The sequence below is a fragment of the Gracilinanus agilis genome, chromosome 6 (genome assembly GCF_016433145.1).
Source record: "Gracilinanus agilis isolate LMUSP501 chromosome 6, AgileGrace, whole genome shotgun sequence".
Lineage (NCBI taxonomy): Eukaryota > Metazoa > Chordata > Mammalia > Didelphimorphia > Didelphidae > Gracilinanus > Gracilinanus agilis.
The window spans coordinates 284,329,465-284,343,554 of record NC_058135.1 but is presented as its reverse complement, the minus strand read 5'-3'; positions in this window follow the sequence as shown (position 1 = coordinate 284,343,554).

The following is a 14,090-nucleotide window of genomic DNA, read 5'->3' as shown; positions in this document are numbered from 1 at the left end:
ATGGCATCGTGTGTTGTTGTGGAGGTGGGGAGGAAATTTCCTTAACTAATCCAGGCCGGGATCCCATTTCGAGGTAGGCTTGGAAGCCATTTCTTCCTGAATCCAAGAAAGGCCTTCCAGGCCTACTTGTGACACTTTATTAGCTGATTATGCCACAAGTCACTTACTCCATCTGGACCGCCAGGTCTCCGAGCTCTAAAACGTCCCTGCTAAGTTCTAGACAGGGGCACGGCCTGGATTAGTGGGCGGCTCTAAGAAGCCTTAGAAATCGTCTAGTCCAGTCATCCCCTCCTTATAAAAACGAGGAAATCGAGGCGAAGAGCTCCTCCCAGTGGGAAAATCTCTTCAAATAGACTTAAGTTCTTTAATGGCACTTCCACGCTTTGGCTAGTGTCAGGCACTATCTGGATGCCCCCTAATGGAATGGCCACTCAGTTGCTCCTCGCCATTTATAAAGGCAGATAGTTCACAGATTGGCCAGTGGAGGGCGTTTCCTGCCCTTCCTTCCAAGCTCAGGTAGACAGCAAAGAGAGAGAGAGAGAGAGCTGGTCCCACGTGTTCCATCAGAGATGGCAAGGGAGGGGTAAGCCAGCCCCAGCTTGCTGTCAAAAGGGGCATAATCTAGGGCACTCCCAGGCTCAGGGTCGCCCAGGCCAAAGGCTTGGTTAGAATCTAGAATATCTCCAGTCTCAGGACGAGAGAAGGAGAGGTGGCTGTGGAATAAACGTTCGCAGAAATAGCAGGCAAACAGCTTTCATGCATCGGATGGGGAAAATGCTTTGGTATGGCAACGTGGTCTAGCCCAGCCTCTGCAAAATACCTGGACCCATGTGAGCAAGGAAGAATTAGGCAAAAAGGAAATTCCCTGATTTTTGTGAGCAAGCTAAGGAGTGATCATCATGATGCCAGGCTCCCTCTTTTTTTTTTTTTTTTTGTTAAACTGACCTTCCATTTTAGAATCAATGCTGTGCACTGGTTCTAATGCAGAAGACCTGTAAAGGCTAGGTAATGGGGGTTAAGTGACTTGTCCAGAGTCACACATTTCCTCTGACTCTTCTCCTCTCCAGGAAAAACCTTCATAGGTCCTTGAGGCAGGGATTCTTAAGCCAGAGCCTAGCAATTTGTCTTTCCTTCCCTTCCCTTCCCNGTTTTAGGTATAGATCAGAGGAAACAATTAACCTTGAAAAGAAGAGCACACAATTTCAACTAATGGAAATATCTCCCCAAGTATAGGCATACAGATAAATTACTTTATATTTATTATGTCCTTGTATGATAATAAAAACAATGTATATTGTCAATGGATCTGGGCAGGTACAAAATCAATGATGATCAAAATCTAGTCAGTAACAAGTTACTAATACTGGGCCATTTAAATCAATCAGCTGAAAATTTAATGTCAGTTCAATTTTCAGTTATGTGTAAAAGAGTAATTGGTTTCTCTTTCCAATATATAGTTGATTATCTCAAGGATGAGGAAATAGTCAGAAAGGATTTGTAAATTGTAAAGTTTCTTTCAATATAGTAGATTGTAAAGATTTATATTAGTGAAGAAAGATACTATGCTCTATCTCTTGTACCATGTTTGCTTAATCTCTCTCTCTTCCCTTCCCTTCCCTTAATCTCTCTCTCTTCCTTTCCCTTCCCTTCCCTTCCCTTCCCTTCCCTTCCCTTCCCTTCTCCTCTCCTCTCCTCTCCTCTCCTTTCCTTTTGTTTCCCTTACCTTCCATCTTAGAAGCAATACTATGTGTTGGTTCCAAGGCAGAAGAGCTGTAAAGGCTAGGCAATGGGGATTAAATGACTTACCCAAGGACACCCACCTAGGAAGTGTCTGAGGCCACATTTGAACCCAGGACCTCCCATCTCTAGGCCTGGCTCTCAGTCTACTGAGCCACCTAATTACCTACTAGTTTCCCTCTTTTAAAGTTTTTTTTAAAATTAAATTAACTTATTTCAGTTACTTATAAGAATAATTTTTTGCAATTGTTTTCTGACATTTCAAGATTCAGATTTTTCTCCCTCCCTCCCTTCTCCACCCCCAGGTGGTAAATAGTCTGATGTAGGTTATAGAAGTGTGTTCATGTAACACATGTTTCCATATTGCTCATGTTTTGATAGAAGTCACATATCACACATACAACAAAAAACTCATGAAGAAAAAAAAGTGGAAGATGTACTGCTTTGCTCTGCATTCAGACTCCAACAGTTCCTTCGTTGACTGTGGGTAGCATTTTTCATTATGGGTACCTTGTAGTTATCTTGGGAACTTGTTTTGCTGATAAGAATTTAGTCCTTCACAGTTGATCATTGTGTAATATTTCTCTTACTGTGTACACTGTTCTCATGGTTCTGCTCACTTCACTTTGTATCCGTTGTAAGAGGGAAATAGGCTTTAAAAGCAGATTTAGGAATTTATGGCAGGAGCAAAAATTCCAACTTGGAACACAGCAAGGGACTGAACAGTCTCTCTAAGGGCAGTTGGGGGTTTTGAAGGAGTTGGGGAACCACTGACCTGAGAGCCTGTGGATTTTGGGTATCTCAGCAACATCTGGAACATCTTAACTAGCAAGATCTAGGAGAACAGGTTGAGAATGCTGTCTTGTTTGATGGACAAGCAAGATCCGTCTCCCTGACTTCTATGAGGATTTATTTGGCTGGAATCTGTGCTCTTGGACTAGACTTGGACTGATACAGTTGAACTACTGATCAAGACCATCAGACCATCCGCATGAGATCCCATTAGTCCCTTGTGTCCTGGCTGCCTGCATAGTGTTAGTGTAGGGATTTCCCAAACCTTTAACCCTGAATTGATCCCATAGGTGTTATGTGTAGTCTATCCATAGTTATTTAGAGTAGTGTGACCTCTCCCACATCTTTTTCTTTTAAATTAGCTATTAAAAATTGTTTTCAACTTCCTGCTGTTTCCTTCCCATAGTAAGTAAGGTAGCCCTTGCTGAGAGAGTGACAGTTTAACTGACCAACTGCCATTCCCCAAACCTCACATCCCTATTTGGTTTTCCTGTGTTTACCTGTCAGTTATCCCTTGCCCAAGCAGTCCTCCTTTTCCCCTTTCTCTAAACCCAGTATTTAATTTACCCCATTTACACAGTTCATATAAATCTTTCCAGGTTCTTCTAAACTCATCCTGTTTGTCATTTCTTATAGCATTATGCCATTCCCTTACAACCACATACCCCAGCTTGTTCATCCATTCCCCAAATGACGGACATTCCTTTAGTTTCCAGTTCTTTGCCACTATAAAAAGAGCTGCTGAAACTATTTTGGGTCAGGTAGGTGCTTTCCCTTCATCTCTGATCTCTTTGGAACACAGACCTAGTAGGGGTATTGATGGACCAAAGGGTGAGCATAGTTTAATATGACTCTATGGGTATGGTACTAGATTGCTCTCCAGAATGGTTGTATCAGTTTATAATTCCACCAATAATGTATAAGTGTCCAAATGTTCCCATACCCTCTTCAACATTTGTCACTTTCCTTTTTTAAAAAAAATCATATTAGCCAATCTGACAGGTGTGAGGAGTATTTCAGAGTTGTTTTACTTTGCATTTCTCTAATCAATAGTGATTCAGAGCATTTTTTCATATGACTATGGTTAGTTTTAATTTCTTCCTCTGAGAACTATCCGTTCATATCCTTTGACCATTTATCAATTGGGGAATGCCTTGTATTCTTATAAATTTGACTCAGTTCTCTATATTCTTGAGAAATGAGGCCTTATCAGAGACACTTGCTACAATTTTTTTCCCAAAGTTGTTATTTCCTTTCTAATGTTGGTTGTATTGATTTTGTTTGTACAGAATTTTTTTCATTTAATGTAATCAAAATTATCCATTTCATTTTCTAAAGTTTTTGAGTAATTTATAAAGTGCTTTCTCCCCAGTTCTGGGATGCAGTTAGTGTATCTATAAGTCCGTTTTGCAGATGAGGCCTAGAGGTAAAGAAGCTCACAGACATTTGTCTCATAACTTTGGGGTCGGGAATGCCTGCCCTACCACAATCCTGGTAGAGTTCCCTAGGCAGGGCAAATAGAGCCCTGGGAAGAGAAAGCGAGGACCTGAAAGGATCATTAGGGAAATAGGTTGTTTGGATCTTAGTGGGTTGTGGGCTCAGGCCCCATTGTCAGATCCTGACTGCGTGGCTGGCATCATTCTGATGCTCAGGGGAGTAGGGACTGCCTAAGAAGCAACCGTTCTTTTCCAGACTATAATCTAGGCTGGTAGATTAGACAAGAGTGTTTAGTTAGGCCAAATGTTGGTTCTGGGCCAGGAAATGCTTACCCCAGAGAGAATAAGCAAACAGAAGGGGCCAGCTGGTCAAGGAACCTGGCATATACAGTGTGGGGACTTTTTTTTTAACTTTTAGTAATGTTTTATTTTTCCCCACTTACATGTAAAGACAAATTGTGGTATTGACCTTGCCAACATTTTGAGTTTTATATTCTCTTCTTCCTTCTTTCCCCTCCCTGCCTTCTTCCTTCTCTCCCCTCCCTGCCCCTCTCCCTGAGACTGTGAACAATTTGTTATTGGTTATACATGTGCTATCATGTAAAATGTATTTCCATATTAGTCCTGTTGTGGAAGAAGACATAAAAAATACAAAGAAAGCAAAGTGAACCATGATCTGCTTTGATTTGCATCAATTCTGCCAGTTCCTTCTCTGGAGGTGGACAGCATTTTTCATCATGAACCCTTTGGGATTGTCTTCAACCATGGTACTACTGAGAGTAGCTAAGTCATTCACAGTTGATCATCATCCAATATTGTTGTTACTTTGTCCATTGTTCTTCTGGTTCTTCCCACTTCACTTTGAATCAGTTCATGTACCTCTTCCAGGTTTTTCTGAAATCTTCCTGCTTATCATTTCTAATGGCACAATACTCTTCTACCACAATCATATAGCACAACTTGTTCAGCCATTCTTCAGTTGATGGGTATCTCCTAAATATTTTTGTATAAATAGGTCCTTTCCCTTTTTCTTTAATCTCTTTGGGATACAGGTCTAGTAATGGTATTGCTGGATCAAAGGATATACACACTTTTATAGTCCTTTGGGCATAGTTCCAAATTACTCTCTAGAATGACTGGATCAGTTCACAACTCTACCAAGAGTGTATTAGTGTTCCAATCTTCCTGCATCACCTCCAACATTTGTAATTTTCATTTTCTGTCATATTAGTCAGTCTACTAGGGGTGAGGTTGTACCTCAGAGTTATTTCAGTTTGCATTTTTTAATCAATATTTTGTCATTTTCATAGCTTTGATTTCTTCATCTTAAATTGCCTATTCATATCCTTTGACCAGATATCTATTGGGGAATTACTCATGTTCTTATGAAGTTGACTCAGTTCTCTATATATTTGAGAAAGAAGGCCTTCATCAGAGACACTTGCTGTAAAATTATTTCTCCCATTTTTCTGTTTTCCTTCTGTGCTTGATTCATTGGTTTTGTTTCCACAAAACCTTTAAAGTGTAATTTCAAAATTATCCATTTTATACCTTGTAATGCTCTTTATCTCTTGTTTGGTTATAAATGCGTCCTTTATCTATAGATCTGATGGGTCTGTACTCCCCTAATTTGCTTATGGTAATACCTTTTATGCCTAAGTCATGAATCCATTTTGACCTTATCCTGGTATACAGTGTAAAATGATGGTCTATTCCTACTTTCTGCCATACTGTATTCTAGTTTTCCCAGCAGTTTTAAAAAAAAAAATTCAGAGTGAGTTCTTATCCCAGGAATTTGGGTCTCTGGGTTTAATCCAACACTCGATTACTCCGATCATTTTCCATTATGTATCGTGTACTTGATCTATTCCACTGGTCCACCACTCTATGTCTAATCTGTCTCCATTCAAGCCATACAATGACACCCTCATACTACACATAATAATAAAAAATATCTATACAGCAAAAAAAAATTTTACAAAATGCTCAAAATATATTATCTCTCTTGATCCTTTCAATAAATCTGGGAGTTAGGTGCCATTATTCTAATACTCATTTTAGAGTTGAGGAAACTGAGGCTCAGGTAAAATAACTCCCGCTTGATCAGATAGTAAGTGTCTGAGGCAGGATTTGGACACAGATCTTTTTTAACTCGTGTCCATCTCTTGAAATGTTAGAAGGAACAACCAATTTTAACCTGGAGAAAAGAAGACTGAGTTTGAAGATGATGGCCTCTAATCCTTAAAAGATTGCTACCTGGATGAGAGATTAAATTTATTTTTGTGCCTAGAAGTCTTGGAGCCTTATGGGACGACTTCTCTCTGGGTAAGCAGAATTTTTGCTCATGTTGTGGTTGTGCTAGACCAGGGGTTGGCAATGTATGGCTCTCGAGCCATATCTGGCTCTTTCGAGGGCCAGACATGGCTCTTTCTGCAGGAGCCATAAAGTCCATTTTTTTCAGACGCTGTTACAGGAGCGGCACTGTGAGCACTGTATGGCTCTCACGAAATTACATTTTAAAAAATGTGGCGTTTATGGATCTCACGGCCAAAAAGGTTGCCGACCCCTGTGCTAGATGGAGCCGAATTGCCCCAGAGGTGATGGGGCTCCCCATTGCGGGGGCAGGAAGTGGATACCCTCAAGGGGCCTCTCCCCCTTCCAGTGCTGTATCCCTGAAGCTTTGCTAACCTGCTGGCACTATTCCAAGCCTGTAGGACAGATCTGTTTGAACCCTCTCCACTTTATCAAAACCCACACTAGGTATTCCTCAAATCCCATAAGAAGACAAGTTCCTACGAGTGCTCCAAGAATAGCCCTGCTGAGACTCAGGCAGAGATTGGCTTTTAGGTGAAAGCTGAAGGTCACCAGCTGAAGTGTGCTGCCTCATCATTGTCCATCTATCTTGGCTGAGAGTCAAGAATTCTATAAAGGATCTAGTAACTTCCTCTTAATCACAGGTCTGTGGACTGGGAACTCCTCTACAGTGAAGGAGAGCTTGGTCATTGTTATCAGCCAAGGATGTGCCCGTCATGTCCCTCATTTCTCTAGGAGTCAGTATGGCACAGTCAAAAGGGTGCCAGTCCTGGAGTCGAGGCCTGGGCTCACATTCCACCTCTGATGCAACAAGCTCTGTGGCTTTGGGCACAGAGGTGAAATGAAGGGGTTAAACCAGAGTCACGGAGGCCCCTTCCAGCTCTCTTTCTAGGGTCTTCTCCTCTCCCTTCTTTCCTTCACATCTCAAGTAAAAAAATCCATTTGACGAATCACTAGAGGACCTTCCGTTCTGACCAGCTCCATTGATTTTCTTCTCAGATGTCACTGTTTACCTGCAGATTTGCCACATATGTGGAGCTGGGGAGGACCTTAGAAATCAGATCCATTTTGTAGATGAAAAAACTAAGAAGAAAATGACTTGCAAGAGCCTGGATGTCAACCCAGGTCCTGTGACAGTCCATTCTATCAACCTCCTCTTTCCCCCATCTCCTGATGACATCCTATCTGTTCTTCAAGGTAAAATTCACCTGCCTCTTCCTTGAAGTCTCTTGATCACCCAACTTGGAGTGCTCTTCTCTCTTCTCACTTTCTCTCTGTCTCTGTTCTTTTTCCTTCTACCCTATTCCCTCACTCCTTCTCAGGATCTTTCTTTCTTTCTGTCTCTTTCTCATTTACTATTTTGTCACTGTGGACTCCTCTGGGGAACTCTGACCCATATTTAGCACCTTCAAGTAGGGACACTCTTGCCATATGGCACCAAAGACAAATAAGTATTTAATATTTTGTGAATTAAACTGATAGATGAAAGGATGCTCCAATGAAGGAATAATAGAGGGCTGAGATAACATGCCAGCATTCACCAAGATGGCTTCAACAGCTCAAGGATGCCATCTGGACACCAGAGGGCAGGGCTGTGCCAAGACAGAGGCTACTGAAGGCAGGTCCAAAGATTCCTAGGGTCATGCATGGAATCATTGATCTCAACCCAGGAGGGATCTCAGAGGCCATCTAGTCTAACCCTCTCTTGGCAGGATGGAGAATAAGGATGGTTGTCACCAAAGCTCATTACTGTCATCTCCATGCTGCTTGCTCCTGGTGCTGCTTCCTTTTAGGACCCTGTTTTGTAGTTTCCATTTTCTTTTTTTCATCCAAAATCTCCTAATCATCCGCCAAAATTGCCCAACAATCCAAGTCCAGTCAAGTCGCTCCAACAGATCCACAGAGCGGGAGATACAAAGATAAAATGAAAAATAGTTTTTGCCCCTAAGCAGCTTAGATACAAGATAATTCAATGGGAGAATGCCTATAATTTGTGGGAAATAAAGAAAGGCTTCTTGAACAAGATGGCAGCCAAGATAAGCCTTGATTGAAGTTGGGATCTTGAGAGGAGGTGTCCAACCAATCTACAGACAAGATGAATGGAAATAATCAACAGAAGGAGGGCATTAGAATTAAGAGGATGTGGGAAAGACTTGTAGAAGGTGGGGTTTTAGCTGAGACTTAAAGGAAGCCAGGACTTCTCTACTAGCAGCAATGCAAGGATCCAGAGCAAGGCCAAGAGACTTATGAGAAAGAAAACTAGCCACATTCAGAGGAAGAACTGTGGGAGGAGAAACACAGAAGAAAAACAACTGCTTGAACACATGGGCTGATGAGGATATTATTGGGGATGTAGACACTAAAGGATAACTCTAGTCCAATTATCAATAATATGGAATTAGGTCTTGATCAATAATACATGTAAAACCCAGTGGAATTGTGTGTCGGCTAAGGGGGGTTAGGGGGGCTTGGGGGAGAGGGAGAGAACATGAAATATGTAACTAGGAGAAAATATTCAAAATAAAAATTAAAAAAATTAAAAATAAAATAAAAATAAAATAAAAATAAAGGAAGCTAGGGCAGTCAGGAGGCAGAATGAGGAGGGAGAGCATTCCAGGCATGGGGAATAGCCAGAGAAATTGCTCAGAGTTGGGAGCTGGAGGGTCTTGTTCTGGGAACAGCAAAGGGGCTGGTGTCACTGGATTGGAGAGTCTGAAAGTTTATGAGTGCATTTCAGGAATGTGCATCAGCCCATGCATAAGCATGATGGGAGATGGAATGATGATTTCAGAGAATAGCAAGTAGTCCAGTTTGGCCAGCCTGGAAGTATGGAAAGCATGAAACTAAGAGGATCACAAAAGCCTGATGATTCACTGGGCTGGGCTAGAAGAGCAGGACCTTGGATACTGTGCCACTGGAGTACAAGGTCTAACAAGTCCTACCAAGCTGGAGAGGCCTTGAGTATTGTTCCAGCAATGAGATGATTAGATGATTCTTGTCCAGAGCTCTCTCCAGCTTGAATACAGGACAATGGATTTTTTTAAACCATTATCTTCCACCTAAGAATCAATATATATGTACTGGTTCTAAGGCAGAAGAGCAGTGAAGTCTAGGCAATGGGAGTGACTCACCCAGGGTCACACAGCTAGGAAGTGTCTGAGGCCAGATTAGGACAATGACTTTTTGGGACGCAAGAACTCTAGAGGGCCATCTACTAAATAATAGAGGAGTTGATGAATATACTAATTCCTTAAAATGTCGAAATATGAGTAAGTTCCCCCATAAGTCCTGGGTGTATGAATAGGACCCAGACCTTATCCTAAATAAATTTATAATATGATGGTGTAACATTATCTCCATTGCATTGTTTTTATTTATTTTGCTAAATATTTCTCAATTAAAAAATTTTTAAACCTTTACCTTCCATCTTAGAATCAATACTGATTAGTTCCAAAGCAGGAGAGAAGGAAGGGCTAGGTAATGGGGATTAAGTGACTTGCTCAGGGTCACACAGCTAGGAAGTATCTGAGGCCAAATTTGAACCCAGCATCTCCCATCTCTAGGCTCTCAATTCACGGAGCTATCTTGTTGATCCCTCCCAATTACGTTTTAATCTGCTTGAGGGCATTGCCAGGAAGTCTGATACCTGTGAAATCTTAGTCTTCTCATTTTGCAGAGGAGAAAAGTCAGGCCCGGAAAGAAATGGTTCATATAATTATAGTAAGTGGCAGAACTGGGACCTGACCCCAGTACTTTGACTGGAAATTCAGCACTTTTTGAGAGTGATTGACTCTGGATTTCCCCCCATAATCTTTATAATATGAATATTATGTTAACTGCCTTCCTAATGCTGAACCATGTGTTTTCCTCTGCTATAAATTCTACTTTATCATGGTGAATATTTTTCTAATATATTACTATAATGGTTTGATTTCTGTCTGCTATAATTTTATTTCAATGTTTTGTATCAATATTTTTTTTAACCTTTACCTTCTGTCTTAGAATTAATATTGTGTCGATTCCAAGGCAGAAGAGAGGTAAGAAATAGGCAATTCTAGTTAAGTGACTTGCCCAGGGTCACATCCTAGCCCAACTAGGAAAGGGTCAAATTTGAACCCAGGACCTCCCATCTCCACATCTGGCTTTCTAACCACTGAACCATCTAGCTGGGCCTATATCAATAATAATTAGTGATAGTTCTCTTTCTTTGTTTTATCCTTCCCTAGTTTGGGTATTAGAGTTAATACTGCATGAAATAAATTTATTTAGTGATCCTGCTTCTTGAAGTTTATGATGATGTGGAATGGGAGTCTGTCTTCCTACTTCAGAGCCTGCCCAGGTATTCTCTGACTATTTCTTCTTTGCTTACTATTGTACGGTGAAGAAAAATCCTGTTTGGCAGCTGAACTAGGGTGCCTGAGTGGCCTGCTTACAAAAGGAACTAATAAGCAAATTCCATATCTTTTCTTAACTTCACCTGATTGAGGAGATAAAGAGGCCTCAGTTTTTTTTTTTTCTTGGTCAGGTTGCCACCTGGCTGCTAGGAACATTGAGACCTTTTGCTGCTTCTGTACCAGTAGGGGGACATTTTTTCCCTGGCTCTTAGGTGAAGGCATAGTGGAGATAGAACAGACCTGGCTATGACCCTGAGAGCTCTGAATGAACATTAGAGCAAGCCATGAGAAAGCCAGGAAAGTGGAATTCCTACCAGTTTGCTGGAAGCCAAGCCTGATGCACCTGGCCAGCTCTGGGAAAACCTGCTTGACCAAGCCCAGCAGTGGATTGCCACTGAAATCTCCTCCTCCTTCTGCAAGGGAGCAACTTGCTTGGCGGCTAAACCCCATTGAGAGGTGAAGCTGATTGGGTAAAATGTTTGTTAGCAGCTGCTTCTGGTCAGGGGTTGTGCAGAGCCAGCTTGGACTGACTCCTGGGCTCATTGGGAAATTTTCCTGGTGACCCATTTTCATTTCTCAAATTTGCAAACACTACAAATCAGCTCATGCTTTATGGTTTTGTTTATACTCTCATCTTCACTCTCTGCAGTCAGGCTTCTGGCCTCATTATGCAGCTGAAATCACTCTCTCCACAGTTACTAACAATCTCTTTCTTTTCTAAAAACTCTTACCTTCCATCTTAGAACCAATACTGTGCATTGGCTCCAAGGCAGAAGAGTGTAAAGGGCGAGGCAATGGGGATTAAGTGTCTGAGGCCACACTGGAACCCAGGACCTCCCATTTCTAGGTTTGGCTCACAATCCACAGAGTCACCCAGTTGCCCTCCAATAATCTCTTCATCAACAAATCTGAATCCTTCTCCTTCTTAAAGCCTCGAACACAGGCAATCACTCTCTTCTTTGATACTTTCTTCTTTTTAGGCTTTTAAGACAATTAAGACCAGGGGTTGGCAACACTTTTGGCCGTGAGAGCCACAAAAGCCACATTTTTTAAAATGTAATTTCGTGAGAGCCGTACAGGGCTCACAGTGCCGCTCCTGTAATAGCGGCTGAAAAAAAATGGACTTTATGGCTCCTGCAGAAAGAGCCATATCTGGCCCTCGAAAGAGCCAGATATGGCTCGAGAGCCATACGTTGCCGATCCCTGATTAAGACAATCTATTCTCTTGTGGGTCTCCTCCTCTCTGGCCTTTCCATCCCAGTCTCCTCTGCTGAATTCATTCCTGCTGTGGATGTCCAACAAGGTTTTATCCTGGATCCTCTTTCTCTTCTCCCTCTATACTACTTTACTCCCTGAATTCATTGGCTCCCCTGGATTCAGGGATTATCTCTGTGCTGATGATTCTCACGTCTGCTTATCCAGCCTGAACCTCTCTGCTGACCTCCAGTCAGGCATCTTTACCTATTGCTCATTTCCTACTGGGTGTCCTATGACATATAACACGTTCAAATGAACTCGTTATCTAACCTTCCCCTCCTCCAAACTTCCCTATTACGGTTGAGGGTACCACTATCCTCCCAGTTACTCAGACTCACAACTTGGGTGCCATCTTGGACTCTTCCCTTTTTTCACCGCCTCCCCCCTCCCTATTTCTGATGTGTTGCCAAAGCCTGGCACTTTTGCCTTTAAAGCATCTCTCGAATATACTCCCTTCTCTCTGCTGACAAAGGCATCTCTCTGGGATAGACCTTGTAAGAAATAAAATGGATATAAAAGGATAGATTTAAAAATATTATGGGTTGAAAAGATTTATTGGTAGCCATTAACATGCCATGTTAAGAGTCAATCTACAAGACCCGCCATTACCTCTGAGCGGGAAAGAGAGCGTGCCAATCCTGGCACTTCCTTTTCATTCTTCTCTCTACGTTATTATGCTTCCTGGCCACGTGATTATGCAAGCCAGGAATCATGGAAAATGTAGTTTGAAAGACCCCTAAACTTCCAAAGGAAGTTTAGATCAGAGACCTCAACATTAGTTCAAGGACTCCCAAATTTCCAATACCACAACCTTCAGCTCCTCACTCCTGGACAGTCGCACTGGCCTGCTGATTGAACTTCTTGCCACAAGTCTCTCCCCACTCGTCCGTCTTTCACTCAGCTGTCAAAGTGATCTCAAGAGCCCACATCTCACCACAGTGTCACCCTAAACTCGATAAAATTCTAATAGCTTCCTATCACTTCTAGGATCAAATAGAAAATCTTCTATTTGGCATTCAAAGCCCAATGAAAGCTGTCACCCTATCCAGTCTTCTTACCCCTTCCTTCCCACATATTCAGTGATCTCAAGACACTCCACCTTTAGGATCCAGGCTCCCTTCCCTTACTTATCCTTCCCTTCCTTTCCCTTCCCTTGTTCAGGGTCACACAGCTAGTAAGTATCTGAGGCTGGATTTGAACTCATCTTCCTTCCTCCAGGCCCAGCCTCCATCCGCTGTACCACCTACCTGGGTATACAGAATTTTACATGTGGTGCTCTCATGCTAGGAACTACTGAGTAGACTTTGGGGGCCCCCTCCTTTTCTCTTTCACTGTCCCCTCCCCTATTTGGTACTGGGCACTCACCCAGGGATGACCACCAGCTCCACTTGGACATACAAAGCTTAAGCTTTCTTTACATGTTGGATTTTTTTTTTTAATCCAGAAAGTTTCTTTCAAGACCTGTGCTGCCCACCTATCCTCACCGTCCAAGGATCTATACACTCCTGTCAGAAAATTAATAGGATTTATTAAGTGCCTACTATGTGCTAGACACCAAGCTAAATGCTAGGGAGGCAAAGAGAATCAAAGCAGTCCCTGCCCTCAAGGAGCTCCCAATTGAATAGGAGAGACCACATGAGACCAACAACTTATATATGTGAGCAACCAAACCACTATTGAAAGCTCTGTGCTGGAGCAATTAGGTAGTACAGTAGATAGAGTAGGCTTGGAGTTGGGAGGTCCTGGGTTCAACTCTGCCCTCAGACACTTTCTAGCTGTGTGACCCTGGCAAGTCACTTAACCCCAGTTGCCCTGCTCTTCTGCCTTAAGAGTCCATATTTAGTATTACTTTTTAAAATTTGTTTAGTTACACGTAGAAACACTTTTTTTTTAAAACCTTTTTTTTTTATTTATTTAAACCCTTGTACTTCGGTGTATTGTCTCATAGGTGGAAGATCGGTAAGGGTGGGCAATGGGGGTCAAGTGACTTGCCCAGGGTCACACAGCTGGGAAGTGGCTGAGGCCGGGTTTGAACCTAGGACCTCCTGTCTCCAGGCCTGACTCTCACTCCACTGAGCTACCCAGCTGCCCCCGTAGAAACACTTTTTGACAATTTTTTTGACATTTTAAAATTCAGATTTTCTCCCTCCCTCCTCTCCTC